This window comes from Rhinatrema bivittatum, chromosome 7 (assembly GCF_901001135.1).
Source record: "Rhinatrema bivittatum chromosome 7, aRhiBiv1.1, whole genome shotgun sequence".
Classification (NCBI taxonomy): Eukaryota; Metazoa; Chordata; class Amphibia; order Gymnophiona; family Rhinatrematidae; genus Rhinatrema; species Rhinatrema bivittatum.
In genome coordinates, this window is record NC_042621.1 from 294,832,316 (window position 1) to 294,848,999 (window position 16,684).

At 50.0% G+C, this 16,684-nt stretch overlaps 1 protein-coding gene and 2 non-coding genes across 4 annotated transcripts in view; all 3 read left to right on the forward strand.

Annotated features, from left to right (window-relative positions):
- The window catches only part of CASP7 (caspase 7), a 98,753-nt gene that overhangs the window by 15,382 nt on the left and 66,687 nt on the right, over positions 1-16,684 (forward strand). The gene's annotated exons all lie outside the window — the stretch shown is intronic.
- Positions 455-671, forward strand: LOC115096293. The gene has a single exon (XR_003858025.1). It is a non-coding gene; the product is annotated as a small nucleolar RNA U3 (small nucleolar RNA).
- LOC115096295 lies at positions 9,486-9,701 on the forward strand. Its single transcript, XR_003858026.1, has one exon. It is a non-coding gene; the product is annotated as a small nucleolar RNA U3 (small nucleolar RNA).

Here is a 16,684-nt window from a genome sequence, read left to right on the forward strand (position 1 = left end):
TTGGCTGCACCGGGGAGGTGGACGGGACAGTCCCGGAGCCTCCTCCCGCCGTGCTTAACCGGTGCAAGAAAACGAATCGCAGCCCGGTCTCAGGCTTGCGCGGTCCCCGCCGCGCTAAAACCTGCAGCCGCTCCCTCCCGTAACTACTCTACGGGGGAGGGGCGGGGCAAAGGTGCCGCGCGCTCTATGGCTGCGGACGGCGTCGTATGCTAAGTAGGAGGCGGGGTCACGCGGCCCTGCTTACAACTCCCGGCGAAAGATCCTGAAACGCTGCTACAATGTGGCACTTTTTGCAGCGCTGCCGCGCTCTTTGTAGCTATTTTCTGTTACGGGGTTGCCGTGCCGCCTGTTGTCTGCGTTTATATTGCGAGGACGCGGGCTCGGTGTTCTCTCACCGTGAGCTGCATGGCTGCGCGCATGAGTGGGGGCGTGGGGCCGGCGGGCTGGAGAGGTTAAGACTATACTTTCAGGGATCATTTCTATAGTTGGTAACTGGAGAAATGTGCACGAAAGTGATCGGTCTCGCTAGCCACGAGGAGGAGCTGCAGTGTTCTCTCCTGAGCGTGAAGCCGGCCCGGAGTATTGCAGCGATGCAGTTGCTCTCGGTCATTGATGATCGTTCCTCTTCTCTTTCGGGAGGAGCTGGAGGGAGAGAACACAAGCTGAGTGGTTAGCGCCTCTTATTACTGGTGAATGAAAGATTTATTAGCAGGAAGTCTGAAGAGCTGCCTATTCTGTGCTCTTTAGTTTTGCATTTCCACTGTGAAAATCCAGTGGAATCAAATGTGGGTCACCCAAAGTAAACGGCCTTCATATTAGGAAGACTCTTTTAAATCAGGATTTGCTGAGTCCCTGGACAAGTGCATTCAGAGGTTGTTTCCCTCGTTAACAAGTCGTTCAGCAGCAGGCATGGTGTGCATGTTTTTTTTTACCCTTTCAAAGGGCCTGGAAAAGGAAGGGCATGGACAGCAAATGCTCAGGGAAGAAATTGACATAAATTGCTTCAGAAAATGTGTGAGGCTTTTATTTTTTTTAATTACTTGTAAGCTTTTATGTACTGAAGTTTAGCTTAGCGAAAGGCCTTCACTCCAGTTTACAGGTATAACAACAGTTTACTGGTGTAACACAACAGGTATAACATCAGTTACAAAAAAAGATTAACGACTACATTCATAACTGTGGGAGGTGACGTAGGCTTTCCCTCCGAAAGAAAAACATTACAGAGAATATATGTTTATAAGAGTAGATATGAGGGATAGAAAGTGACTGTGGGAGGCGCTAAAACTAGAGACAAATGAATCGTCAAGCTGTGTATGTTAATGCAGTCGGGTTTTGTCATGATATTTATGTCATCTAGCGTTAGTGGTTCCTCCGCGTGGTGATATTGCAGGATTTTATAAATTACAATAGTGTGATATTTAAGTAATTATTGTACCTTCTATATGTTTTATTATTTTGCATGTTTTAGTTTGAAATGTAAATATTTTTATGTATTATTTATGAATGTAATCCACACTGAGCAAGTACTTTGGAGAATGCGGAATATAAAACTTTTAAAATAAATAAATACTATATCGCCAGCCATATATATGTATGCATGTATATACTACTAGAACTAGCCGTCAGAAATAGCAGGGCAAAACAGCTTCTACACCAGTAGCCTCGCTCCCCTGGCAGTGGACACGGACATCGCTCGCTCGTTTCCCACTTTTTGCACCGAATACAGAATCCCCGGATACCCAGTGCACCTACCCTTCCCCCATTTTTCTGTCTGCGCACATACTTTTCATCCTGCGCTGTGCAAAAGCAAAAAAAAAAAAAACGGTTTTAAGTAGATACGCGCGTATCTATTAAAATCCCGCATACTCTTGTTCGTGCCTGGTGCGCGAACAAAAGTACGCGATCGTGCTAATTTATAAAATCCGGCCCATGGTTAATGTGACTCCAACATTGCTCTAAGCTTCAGCAGCACTGAGGAAATATGGAAAAAAGGATTTGCATTCACAAAAAAGCAGGGAGTAGCTGGCTTGTTACGGCGGTTACTACCCCAAACCAAATAAGCCTGATACTTCACTTTCAAAGCATAGCTCCCTGCTTCAACAGCAGGGGGGAATGAAGAAACGTGGATCTATATTAAGGCAAGGACTGAATTACATAGTCTGGGTAAACAAATAAGCATGGGTGGAGCTTGCTTATTGCGGCGGCTACTACCCCTAACTAATTAAGCGAGATATTTCACTTAGATGCAGTTCCAACACTGCTCTCTACATTAATGGCGGGGGTGGAAGGGAAATAGAATAAAAAAGGTTACTAAGAGCCAAGAGTAACAGATAAGTATGAGAGAAAAAAAAAGTGTGAAAGCTTGCTGGGCTGTTTGGTCTTCTTCTGCCGTCATTTCTATGTTTCTATGTAATGTTGTCCCTCACTGATATGAGGAGGGGGAGGGCTTGTGCCTTTCAGCACAGGAGGTGGAGAGGAGACCTGCATGATCTCAGCAGCGTGTTGGGCCACATTCGGGAGGAGGAGGTGTGTGAATAGCCCCCCCCCCCCAGATGACCTAGGTGGGCCCGATATTTAATCGGAGCCCACGGGTTACCTGGGGGAGGGCCGGACTGCCGGGCGCATCGTGTGATGTCATCGGGGCGCGCCGCGAAGCGCGTCGCGTCCCGATGACGTCGGGGCATGAGCCAGCCCCAGTGGGGGCATTCCGGGGCTAGCGTCAGAGGGAGGGGCGGCGCCGATGGGAAACGCCGCCCCTCCAAGGGGCGTTCCGGTGGCCGGCGTCATCGGCCCCGATGACGCCGAAGCCCGGATCCCGCCCCTTTGGGGGCGTTCCTGCGGCCGGCTTCATCAGAAGGGGCCGGCTCAGCCTGATGACGTCGGCCGGGGTTTAAAGGGCTGGTGCCTCGAGGCAGCCGGCCCTTTTTCCCCTGGAGAGCCGTTTCTGCTGCGGCCAGTCTCGCCCGGACCACGCGGCCTGCCGCCCCGACCGGAAACCACGCGGACCACGCGGCCTGCCGCCCCGATCGCCAGCCGGCAGCCATAAAAAAAAAAAAAAAAGGGAAAGATCAAAAACCGAGCGGTGGGCTTTGCTGCACCTAAATAAATAAATAAATAAATAAATAAATAAATAAATAAACAAACCCAAACCCAGCTCCACCTCAGCCCCAGGACCAGGACCAGGGCCCAGCACCACTCAGACAGCTGAGCTGCCCCAGGACCAGGACCAGCACTACTCAAGCAGCGGAACCGGAATGAGCCGAACCCAGCAGAGGACCCCTCCTGGGCCCACCCCAGGACCTTCTGGCTCCTGCACAGGTCTCGGGCCCCACATTCCAGGAGGACCCCCACTGGGCCAACTCCCGGGCTCACAGGACACCCCGCTGCCGGAACGAGAAACCGTGAGTAACCCAGCCCGACGCACGATGGAAAAGGGAGCAAAACCACGACCCGGGGGACGAACGAAACAAAGATCAAGGGGAACCACCTTCAAGCCAACGGGGGGGACGGGGGACCCCCCCCCCCCCTGGTGCCGGCTCCCTCCACTCCGACGACTGCGGGCCCGCTTAGCCCCCTCCCTACAATCCCAGAGGCTCACCACCCTCCGGTCGTCGACCCAGCTTCTGCTGCTGCCAAACAGCATGGGGGGGCCTTGTGGAGCCCCCTGGCTCCTCAAGGCCCCCCCCATGGGCGCTCCTCAAGCCTACAACCTTCACACCGCGGCAATCCCGACGCCCGGCCAGCCAACAAGCGTGACCCCTACCTTCCCGGGGTTCCCCTTCCCATGGGGCATCCCCCTGTGGATGCCAGCCTCTAACCCCATCCCAGGCATAACCCCTCCGGGCCAGCCCACCGGGCAACACGCCCAACCACAATGGACCTCGCCAGCCTACCCGTACCAGTTCTACCCGTGGGGGCTCTGGCCCGGACAACCAGGGATCCCTCCCACCCCAGCTCTAGCGGTCCAACCGACCCCGGCAGAGACTCCCACACCCATCGACCCACGGGATGTTCTGACCAGCACTACAAGCCTACAGACGACCCAGGCGGCCGCTCCACAGCAGAATACCCAGGAACCACCACCAAACGGTGACCTGGGCACCCATCCCAACACTGGGTCAGCAGTGACGTCAGCGCGGGATGACCATTCCCAAGACGACACGGGGCCAAACGCAACGCAGGACACAAGTAGAGGTGAGTCCCCTGCACAGCCTATACAGGGACCCTTAACTGCGCAAGCAAGTAAAAAGAAAGGTAAAGCTAAGCGTAGGAGGAGGTACAGCTCCAGCGAAAGCAGCTCCTCCACGGATACGGACAGCGTGGATGACAATACACAGAATTCGCCAGGAGTGGGGACAACGGCGGCCGGTGCGCAGGGCATCCCACTATGGGAAAGCGTGCCCAGAAAGTTAAGAAAACGCATAAAGCAGAAGAAATACATAGACATCTTCCGACTCATGGAAGGGAGGAGAGGCCAGCTTGACAGGAAGAGAGCGAAGACTGGCGACCCACTCCCAGACAGCAATGAGAAAATTGCGCGCAACATCGTGAACTGGACACGCGCATATCTCCGCATGATGAGCGTTATCACAAAGGACGATCCATCGCAATGTGGACCTATGCTATCTTATGGGGACACTATACTTGGAGCATACCGGGCGTACGAGGGATGGGCCTGGTTGAATTACGATGAGCGTTTCCGCGATCGAATGGAAGAGAATATGCAGCTATCCTGGGGAAGGTCGGATGTGGACCTCTGGCTCCAGCAAATGACCAACAGAGCCAGTGACGCCGGGGGACGGACTCGTTCAGCTGCGAGGTCATCAGCGTCCGGACTCGGCTACCCAGGAACCGGAGGTGCATCTAACAGCGCGTGTTGGAGATACAACAAGGCTTCATGCAATTTCAAAGAATGTAAATTCAAGCACATATGCCTGATTTGTTCCGCACCGCACCCGGTGACGAAGTGCACGAAAAAAGGGGGGAGTGGGAGTTCTCCTAAAAAGGAAAAATGAAGCCCAGCATTACCAAAAAGCCGCCTCACCAATAAGATTAGACCGAATGATGCATTGGCTCGACAAATACCCGAGGAGAGAGGAAGCAAAGCAGATTTCAGCAGGTTTCCAGGAAGGGTTCAGGATCCCCTATCAAGGCAACATCGACATACACACAGCAGGCAATGCGCCATCCACAACACGCCACCCTGACATCGTCCGAAACAAACTCGACAAGGAGATCGAGCTGGGCAGAATTGCCGGCCCTTTCCAGATGCCCCCCTTCCAGGAGATGATGATTTCCCAACTAGCGGTCGTACCAAAGAAGGAACCGGGAAAATACAGACTCATCCAAAACCTGTCCTTCCCAATAGGAGCATCCGTGAACGACCACATTCCTTGAGAGGCATGCACGGTGCAGTATGCATCATTTGACAGTGCTATATCACTGTTACGGAGGTGTGGGAGGTCAGCAGCAATGGCAAAAACGGATATAGAATCAGCGTTTCGCCTGTTGCCCGTACATCCAGACAGCTTCCCGCTACTGGGTTTCAAGTTCCAAGGTCAATTCTACTTCGACAAGTGCATGCCCATGGGGTGTTCAGTTTCATGTGCCTACTTTGAGCTGCTCAGCACATTTCTCCACTGGGTAACGGCGGAGAAAGCTGGCTTGGACAATATCATACATTACCTCGACGACTTTTTGTTCGTCGGCTCGCTTACTGGGGACTTTCCAAGGAGTGGCGAAGGATTTCGGTGTCCCTTTGGCGATGGACAAGACTGAAGGGCCAGGGACAAACTTGTGTTTTTTGGGCATCGAACTCGATTCAGAAAGAATGATATCCAGGCTTCCAGAAGACAAGATACAGAATTTGCGGAACCTCATTGAAACCGCAATGCTGGCAAAAAAATTAACACTGCGGGAGGTACAATCCATAATGGGCGCTTTTAACTTTGCTTGTAAGGTGATCCCAATGGGCAGAGTCTTCTTGAGGAGACTAGCGGCCGCGACTACATCTGTACGGAAACCACATCACTACATAAGGATAACAAAGGCAATCAAAGACGACTTAGAGATATGGAAAAGCTTCTTGCAGGACTTCAATGGAATATCCATATGGCAAGAGCCCCCGATGTCGAATCGTGACCTGGACATACAATCGGATGCCTCGGGGGGGGGGGGGATTTGGAGTGTATTGCCAAGGGGCGTGGGCGGCTGCCCAATGGCCGATAGCATGGATACAAGAAGGTACAACACGCAATATAACTTTCCTGGAGCTATTCCCAATTTGGGTCGCACTGGTCATATGGGGACCCAGACTGCAAAACAAACACATAATTTTCTGGTCTGACAATCAAGCTGTGGTATACGTCATCAACAGGCAGACAGCGAAATGCCCAAGGGTTGCGAACCTATTGAGACAAATAATACTGAGCAGCCTGCGCTTAAACACTACTGTTCGGGCGCAGCATGTACCTGGAATTAGCAATGGTATTGCGGACGCGTTATCACGTGCCAAATGGTCTCTCTTTCGCAAACAGGTACCCAACGCAGAGAAGGAGGGGACTCCGGTGCCGGAACACTTATGGGCAATTGGACTACAACCACCCTAGACTTACTACGGAGATCGGTAGCGCCCGCTACATGGGGTGCGTATTCCAGAGGATACAGAAAAGTGCGAGCCTTCCTTAACCAGCATGGTTGGGAGAACGGTCCAGTGCCGGAGGGCTTAGTAGTGGACTACATCGCGTGGGCCAAAGAGTGTGGACTGTCGAGAGGCATTGTGATAAAGCAGCTGGCAGGACTGGCCTTCTTCGCAAATGCGCAAGGATGGGGCGATCCCACCAAGGGATTTCTGGTTAAAAGATTAATGAAGGGTTGGGGACGGCAGTTAGGGCACAAGAAAGATGGTAGACATCCAGTTACACACGAGTTATTAGCTCAGTTATGGTATGCTCTTCAGGAGATTTGAGACTCACAATTTGAAACACGGTTATTTCAGCTCGCATTTTCGCTGGCATTTTTTGGGGCGCTGCGCATAGGCGAACTAGTGGCAGCATGTAAGGAGGATACAGGTGATACGGGGATGTTACTGCGGAATGTACAGCTATTGGGAAACACACTCAGGATATTGATTCCTTGGTCCAAGACAGATCAATCGGGAAAAGGGGCTGCGGTGACATTGACCAGGTTAAACAACCAAGTCACCTGCCCGCTGGCTAATTTAGAAGCGTTTTTGGCAGTCCATCCCAATAAGGGGAACCACCTGTTAGTGCATAACAACGGTGTCCCCTTAACAAGGTATCAATTCTCGGCGGTATTTAAGTGCGCGCTATCCAAGGTGGGGCGGGACGCAGCAAATTTTGGGACCCACTCCTTTCGGATCGGGGCAGCGACGAGCGCCGCACAGGCAGGTTTGGGTACGGAGACCATCCAGCAAATAGGGAGGTGGCGCTCCCTAGCGGTTAACGCGTACATGAGACTGGACAGAGTCGGCTCCCATGGTGTAGATAACTAACAGGCATTGTTCTCAATTGCAGACTTGTCCGCTAAGCCGCAAACGGTTTGGATCGTGGGGCATTCCTTCGTTCATTGGGCAGCGCAGAGGGCGCAACAGCGCAAGCACGGCGTACACCTCGGTTTGGCCCCGCGGGGAGTGCAGGTTACATGGATGGGAAAGCGAGGGATGCGGTGGCGGCAACTACTGCCTATGATCCGAGTCAGGAGGGAGGAGATGGCAGCCCCAGACATGTTAATAGTGCACCTGGGAAGCAACGATTTGGGAACATGGACCTGCAGGCAGCTGTTGCAGGAGGCAAGAAAGGACTTGCGCGAGTTGCAGACATGGTTCCCAGGTGCGGTATTATGTTGGTCAGACATTATTCCCCGGATAAAATTCGCTAAGACCAAGCTATGGGGAAGGTGCCGCAAGAAACTCAACAGGCAGTTGGGGTCCTGGTTGGAGCGCCTGGGGGGCTGTCAGATGCGTCATCAGTGGGCAGACGAGCAGTGTGAGGGCTTCTATCGGGCGGATAAGATACACCTTTCGGACATTGGGTACGACTTGTTTATTAACGACATAACTGAAGCAATTGAGGCGCAGGTAGGGAAGCACCGGGGCCGCAGCTAAAAAACCCTGTTACTTGTTGGGGGGGCCCCGAGCAAGTGTAGACACTGCTCGGCGCCGGTGGCGGGTACCCGGGCCAATAGGACTTAGGGTAAAGGGATCAGCCGCTGGCTGACAAGCAGATTGCCGGAAGAAAAGGGGGACCACGCCCGGAGGCAGGGCCCCCCTGCTTACTACGCGGCGGGGGGCCGGTTGACGGAAGTCGCCTTGCTTGGAGCGCGGCAGGCGGTGCGGGGTGGGCGTGGTCCCGGGAGAACGTGTGGCAATAAATAGATATATATATATGTATTGGCCCGGGGTGGTGGGTTGTTATGATTACATTGTGTGCTGTTATGGTTAAATAAAAGCTGCGGCCAGTTTTACCCAAAGATATGTTTTGAGTGGTCATTAAGCACTGCAGGTGGGCGAGCCCCCGGGAACAAAGGAAATCACGAGTCCCAGAGTCAATAGGTGGGCCCGATATTTAATCGGAGCCCACGGATTACCTGGGGGAGGGCAGGCCAGCCGGGCACGTCGCGTGACGTCATCGGGGCGCGCCGCGAAGCGCGTCGCGTCCCGATGACATCGGGGCATGAGCCAGCCCCAGTGGGGGCGTTCCGGGGCTAGCGTCAGAGGGAGGGGCGGCACTGATGGGAAACGCCGCCCCTCCAAGGGGTGTTCCGGTGGCCGGCATCATCGGCCCCGATGACGCCGAAGCCCGGATCCCGCCCCTTTGGGGGCGTTCCTGCGGCCGGCGTCATCAGAAGGGGCCGGCTCGGCCTGATGACGTCGGCCGGGGTTTAAAGGGCCGGTGCCTCGAGGCAGCCGGCCCTTTTTCCCCTGGAGTCTGATGGGGAAAAAGAAATGCAATCGGCCCTTCGTTTACTTGCAACAAACAAGGGAGGCCGGGGCCTGCCGAGCGCGCTCTCGCATTGGCTGCACTGGGGAGGTGGACGGGGCAGTCCCGGGGAACCTCCCGCCGTGCTTAACCGGTGCAAGAAACGAATCGCAGCCCGGTCTCAGGCTTGCACGGTCCCCGCTGCGCTAAAACCTGCAGCCGCTCCCTCCCGTAACTACTCTACGGGGGAGGGGCGGGGCAAAGGTGCCGCGCGCCCTAGGGCTGCGGACGGCACCGTATGCTAAGTAGGAGGCGGGGTCACGCGGCCCTGCTTACAACTCCTGGCGAAAGATCCTGAAACGCTGCTACAATGTGGCACTTTTTGCAGCGTTGCCGCGCTCTTTGTAGCTATTTTCTGTTACAGGGTTGCTTTGCTGCCTGTTGTCTGTGTTTATATTGCGAGGACGCGGGCTCGGTGTTCTCTCACCGTGAGCTGCATGGCTGCGCGCATGAGTGGGGGCGTGGGGCCGGCGGGCTGGAGAGGTTAAGACTATACTTTCAGGGATCATTTCTATAGTTGGTAACTGGAGAAATGTGCATGAAAGTGATCGGTCTCGCTAACCATGAGGAGGAGCTGCAGTGTTCTCTCCTGAGTGTGAAGCCGCCTGGAGTATTGCAGCAATGCAGTCGCTCTGTGTCATTGATGATCGTTCCTCTTCTCTTTCGGGAGGAGTTGGAGGGAGAGAGCACAAGCTGAGTGGTTAGTGCCTCTTATTAATGGTGAATGAAAGATTTATTGTTTTCCTTTATTCTGTGTCTCCATGAGGAAGTGATCAGAAGGGTCCAACTCATCCCTGGACAGTGTAGCAAAACCAACTTACTCTGCATCCATGCCTCTTTTCAAGGTTGCATGGACAGCAGATGCTCAGGAACGAAATTGACATAAATTGCTTCAGAAAACAAAGAGGCTTTTATTTATTTATTTAGTTGTAAGCTTTTATGTACCGAAGTTTAGCTTAGCAAAAGGCCTTCACTCTGGTATACAGGTATAACATCAGTTACAAAAAAAGATTAACGACTCCATTCATAACTGTGGGAGGTGACGTAGGCTTTCCCTCCGAAAGAAAAACATTACAGAGAATATATGTTTATAAGAGTAGATATGAGGGATAGAAAGTGACTGTGGGAGGTGCTAAAACTAGAGACAAATGAATCGTCAAGCTGTGTATGTTAATGCAGTTGGGTTTTGTCATGGTATTTATGTCATCTAGCGTTAGTGGTTTCTCCGCGTGGTGATATTGCAGGATTTTATAAATTACAATAGTGTGATATTTAAGTAATTATTGTACCTTCTATATGTTTTATTATTTTGCATGTTTTAGTTTGAAATGTAAATATTTTTATGTATTATTTATGAATGTAATCCACACTGAGCAAGTACTTTGGAGAATGCGGAATATAAAACTTTTAAAATAAATAAATACTATATCGCCAGCCATATATATGTATGCATGTATATACTACTAGAACTAGCCGTCAGAAATAGCAGGGCAAAACAGCTTCTACACCAGTAGCCTCGCTCCCCTGGCAGTGGACACGGACATCGCTCGCTCGTTTCCCACTTTTTGCACCGAATACAGAATCCCCGGATACCCAGTGCACCTACCCTTCCCCCGTTTTTCTGTCTGCGCACATACTTTTCATCCTGCGCTGTGCAAAAGCGAAAAAAAAAACCGGTTTTAAGTAGATTTCTCCCTACGCTTGCATTCTTGAGGGACAATTTTGGGCGAGAGGCCGAGAGGAAAGTGGAAGCGACCCTGAAATCGATCTGCACATGTCCCAGACGGGGAAGGCAGATCTGCTTTTTTAAGCATGACACAAACAGCGACACTCATCCAGCTGGCAAATTGCACATTACATTTATAAATATATATTTGTATTTCACAAATCTAGGCTGTGCTTGGGCTTAAAATAACCACTGGAGGACTGTTGTCAGATTTGAAATTTCTCCTCAGACTAATAGCTTCTCATTGTTTAAATGTGCATTCATGGTAAGGAAGCTTCTAGTTGCTGGTGCTGTTCTCTATAGGATCACACTAATGTTCAATAAACATACACACGGTTAATGCGACTCCAACATTGCTGTAAGCTTCAGCAGCAATGAGGAAATGTGGAAAAAAGGATTTGCATTCACAAAAAAGCGGAGAGTAGCTGGCTTGTTACGGCGGTTACTACCCCAAACCAAATAAGCCTGATACTTCACTTTCAATGCATATCCAGCATAGCTCTCTGCTTCAACGGCAGGGGAGAAAGTTTGACACTTCACGCATATCCAGCATAGCTCTCTGCTTCAACGGCAGGGGGGAGTGAAGAAACGTGGATCTGTATTAAGGCAGCAACCAACAAGGACAGAATTACATAGTCTGGATAAACAGATAAGCATGGGTGTAGCTTGCTTATTGCGGTGGTTACTTCCCCTAACTAATTAAGCTATTTTATACTTAGATGCAGTACCAACACTGCTCTCTACATTAATGGTGGGGGTGGAAGGGAAATAGAATAAAAAAGGTTACTAAGAGCCAAGAGTAACAGATAAGTATGAGAGAAAAAAAAAGTGTGAAAGCTTGCTGGGCTGTTTGGTCTTCTTCTGCCGTCATTTCTATGTTTCTATGTAATGTTGTCCCTCACTGATATGAGGAGGGGGAGGGCTTGTGCCTTTCAGCACAGGAGGTGGAGAGGAGACCTGCATGATCTCAGCAGCGTGTTGGGCCACATTCGGGAGGGGGAGGTGTGTGAATAGCCCCCCCTAGAACAGTCCAGCATGACCCAGTGCTGACTCGGTCACCATGTCTTACTAGGGGACGGCCAACCCAGCCCCCTCAAAAGCAGGAGCAGTAACGCAAAGCATATTCAATCTCTAATTACTACCTTGCCTGTCTGCCCAAAGGAGTTACACTAAGGGCACTACTGGTAATGAACCCCCAGTGGTTCATTACATCTGCTGTGCAATTTTGTCTAATATGGTTAGAAGAAAACAATTTAAAAATTTTGGGAGGACCTATTCCAATCCTTAACCTGTTTTTGATTGTTTTTGAATTTTCCTGCTCGTGTCAACAATCTGTTCTCTGTTTCTGGAGCAGATGAAGGGTGCGGGAGTTCCTGCAGCAGGAGATGCAGGGGGATCTTGCAAAAAAAAGGTCACCCTGTGTCCTGCATAGGGGATTGGGTGGGGGGGGGGGGGGGGTGATCAGGATTGCGTAGGATTATTCTTATCCTACAGCCGGTGCCATCCTTAGGGGAGGGTAAATTGGGCCCTGCTCTTGGGGAGAGGGGGAGCCCTCTGCTGCAGGACAGCCCCACCGCTGGCACCATCATTTCCTGTCGGGGGGGCAGAGCCATGCACGTCAGTGTTCCAGGGTCCCACACCCCACTAAGGTCAGGCCTGCCATGATACACGCGGGTTTAACCTATTCCAAGGGCAGAAAGCACTAAACAGACGGCTCCTGAGAGAGGCTGCTCTTGGTGGTGTTGTGAAATAGTGATTCTGGGGATTTTTTCCTACTCTGTTGTTGTACCGACAGGAGTCCATGCTACAAGTGCACAGAGCTCCTTTGTATTTACTTCCCCTTAGGCTGAGTCAACACACATTTATTTATTTATTTATTTATTTATTTAACAGTTTTTTATACCGACCTTCATAGTAGATAACCATATCGGATCGGTTTACATTTTAACAAGGGAAAAACTAAGGTAACAATTCTGGTTAATAATAGATAACAAAGGAAAAGGAATAAGTCAAAGTTACAATCAACAAGGAATGTTGTGCGGGACTCGCCTTTTCCCAGAGCATGGCCCTCGAGTTCAGTCAATTATTTGAATTGGCAAGTTATTATACTCGTTTTTGGAAGTCTGTAAGGAACTTTCCAATTTAATAAGCTGAGTTTACTCATGAGCTTTCTTTTGGCAGTTTTCTGGAACATGGCACCATTAGGAAATGGACAGAAACCAGTTGGCAAATCAGAAGTGCAGATCTCAGCCAGGACCCAGGAAGGTCAAAGATACAGGCACTGGGAATGTAGGCTATGAACGGATTTAGGATTTGACTGCCCCCAGACATTTTAGGTACTTTCACCCCTCCGCCGTCACCTGTAGGCGTCTGTTACAGGGTCGCAGAGGGCTGAATGAGAGTCAGCGGAGCTGGAAGGCAGCAAATCTTAGCCGGACCTGCCGCCCCTAAATGTTTATTATTTCATGCAACATCATAAATACAAGCTGAACCAAGGAAAACATTTTTTGAAAATTTTTTTTTTTTTAAATATCAAGAATGTGATACCTCATATAACAATTGAGCTTCTCAATATTTATCAGAGAATGCTCACAACAAATGTGTCAAACATATACACCGTTAACCAGTATATTAAAAAACTGGTTTAACGCAATTGGCCTTATTTATAATCATTGGTATCCACATTCTATGTTTTGCATTTTTTTCATTTTAAAGCTGAGATCATGCTATAGCGTTATGCTACGGGACAGACTTTAGAAATACACCGTAACAATGTTGTACCCCTGAAGAAGCCCACGAAACACGGATCGTGTCGGGTCAGGCCGGTGTTGGAAAAAAGCTGTCACCACTTACGCTACGCAAAACGATAAGTGTCTTGTCTCTATAAATAACACAATATAAAAATGAAAAAAAAATGCAAAACATAGAATGTGGATACCAATGATTATAAATAAGGCCAATTGCGTTAAACCAGTTTTTAATATACTGGTTAACAGTGTGTATGTTTGACACATTTGTTGTGAGCATTCTCTGATAAATATTGAGAAGCTCAATTGTTATATGAGGTATCACATTCTTGATATTTTCAAAAAACAATTTTCAAAATTTTTTTCCTTGGTTCAGCTTGTATTTATGATGTTGCATGAAATAATAGTCTATTGATACATCATAATCGTACAGTTCTCATTTTCAATTTGCCCCTAAATGTTTGCCAACTTAGGCACAGGCACAATGGGTGCCTGTTGACAGATCCAGGGAGGCACAATGGGTGCCTGTTGACAGATCCAGGGCTGAATGGAGCATCAGAAAATAAACTCTCAGAATGAACCGGGGGGGGGGGGGGGGAGACTCTGACACTAACCTAGTGTTTGAGAATTTGTGAGACAAGCGACTTCTAATCCTGTCTCCATCCAAAAATCCCACTGCAGTATCCATTATTTCCCCCCATGAAGCTGAAGACGTCAGGTCCTGCGCGCCCCAAAACAAATACAAGAAGAGAGTTTATGAACATTCATTTGTCTCGCTTTTCTCTATATGAACATTTTGTATTGAGCAAATCCATCACCAGAAGCTCTTTCCAAGTACCCATCGGATAAAGTCCTTTTTATTCTTTAAATGAATCCAAGAAAACTCTCAGATATTTTTTGGAGACAATCTACTAGGGATGTGAATCATTTTAGGACGATTAAAATTATCGTCCGATAATTTTAATATCGTCTTAAACCGTTATGGAACACAATACAATAGAGATTCTAACGATTTATCGTTATAAATCGTTAGAATCGTGAGCCGGCACACTAAAACCCCCTAAAACCCACCCCTGACCCTTTAAATTAAATCCCCCACCCTCCCGAACCCCCCCCCAAATGAGTTAAATAACCTGCGGGTCCAGCAGCGGTCCGGAACGGCAGCGGTCCGGAACGGGCTCCTGCTCCTGAATCTTGTTGTCTTCAGCCGGCGCCATTTTCCAAAATGGCGCCGAAAAATGGCGGCGGCCATAGACGAACACGATTGGACGGCAGGAGGTCCTTCCGGACCCCCGCTGGACTTTTGGCAAGTCTCGTGGGGGTCAGGAGGCCCCCCACAAGCTGGCCAAAAGTTCCTGGAGGTCCAGCGGGGGTCAGGGAGTGATTTCCCGCCGCGAATCGTTTTCGTACGGAAAATGGCGCCGGCAGGAGATTGACTGCAGGAGGTCGTTCAGCGAGGCGCCGGAACCCTCGCTGAACGACCTCCTGCAGTCGATCTCCTGCCGGCGCCATTTTCCGTACGAAAACGATTCGCGGCGGGAAATCGCTCCCTGACCCCCGCTGGACCTCCAGGAACTTTTGGCCAGCTTGTGGGGGGCCTCCTGACCCCCACGAGACTTGCCAAAAGTCCAGCGGGGGTCCGGAAGGACCTCCTGCCGTCCAATCGTGTTCGTCTATGGCCGCCGCCATTTTTCGGCGCCATTTTGGAAAATGGCGCCGGCTGAAGACAACAAGATTCAGGAGCAGGAGCCCGTTCCGGACCGCTGCCGTTCCGGACCGCCGCTGGACCCGCAGGTTATTTAACTCATTTGGGGGGGGTTGGGGAGGGTGGGGGATTTAATTTAAAGGGTTGGGGGTGGGTTTTAGGGGGTTTTAATGTGCCGGTTTTGCGATTTTTAGATTTTTAGATTTTTCACGATTTTTCACGATTTTTCACGATATTTTACCCCCCCAAACGGCAACAATACGATTCCCTCCCCCTCCCAGCCGAAATCGATCGTTAAGACGATCGAGGACACGATTCACATCCCTACAATCTACACATTATACCCAGAATTACAAAGCACTGGTTCAATGAACCCAGCTCTGACTTTCATACGGTCTGCTGGGATGGAATCACCAGCGTTATCACCCTTTATTTTCTTTTTCATTGCCTTTTGCTCTTCTTCAAGGTTCATTTCTGTCTCCCCCTTTCTTTTTAATCTTTTCTTACCTTCTTTAGCCGCTCTCGTTCAAGATTGTGATTTCCTCCCTTCATTCTAGGCCCAGGACATTCAAATTACTGCGTTCATTGATACCAGGTTTGTTGTCCATTTACGTGCTTTCAAACATTGCCTAGACCGTGCAAGCTCCTGGCTATCTAAGCTTAATCTGCAAATTATTAATCCTTCTAAATCAGAAGCTCACAGAGCGAGAATCCCGTCAGTTTCTCCAAGGTTTCTCACAAAACATCTGTCTCTGCCTTAGGGGTGCAACTCTAGTCTCATCTGGGAGACCCTGGGTTCATTTCTTTACCCACATATAATAGCATCGAGATTAGGGCCAGTTGCCTTGTTTAAATTATGATTTGCGCCATCAGCATGCCTATAAGATTTTCCTGCTTTCTCTTCTTTCATGATCAGCATTGCTCTTTTATTAGACGTGGGGTGGGGGAGGGTTGTTATTGAAAATCAGGTGGACCCCCGATCAGTTCAGTTCTTCAGGCAGCTCCCTCCCCATGCTCTGGAAGCAGCCACGATAGTGGGAAAACCACCGGTGACCACGCCTGGACCCCCGGTGCAATAAGATTTGCATTAAAAAAATGTGTCTTGAGCTTCAGCGCACATTTTCTTTTACTCCTGCACTAAAAAAAAAGAAAGCTAACTCTCGACACGATATGCATCGGGGGTTTTAAGAGAAAAAATGCAGGTGAAAAAGGAGAGCAGTCACAAATCATACTCAGGGCGCACAAACTGTGGCTTATGCACAGCAGTTTGCATGTAAAGGTCATGGTTAAGGAGCAGGAACCACAGTCCATGCACATAGTTTGCAGGATGCACGATGTCGGCGCATAAAAACCGGACCCCCCTAAGAGTCGTGCGCCCAGAACCCGCCTCCTGTTTTATGCGCAGCTGAGGGCCAGGCCCCCCAACACCACAAACTCCAGGTTGAGTCCCATAGACTAACACCAGCCACCTCTGACCAGGGGTGAAACCGTGCATTAAGCCTCCCCA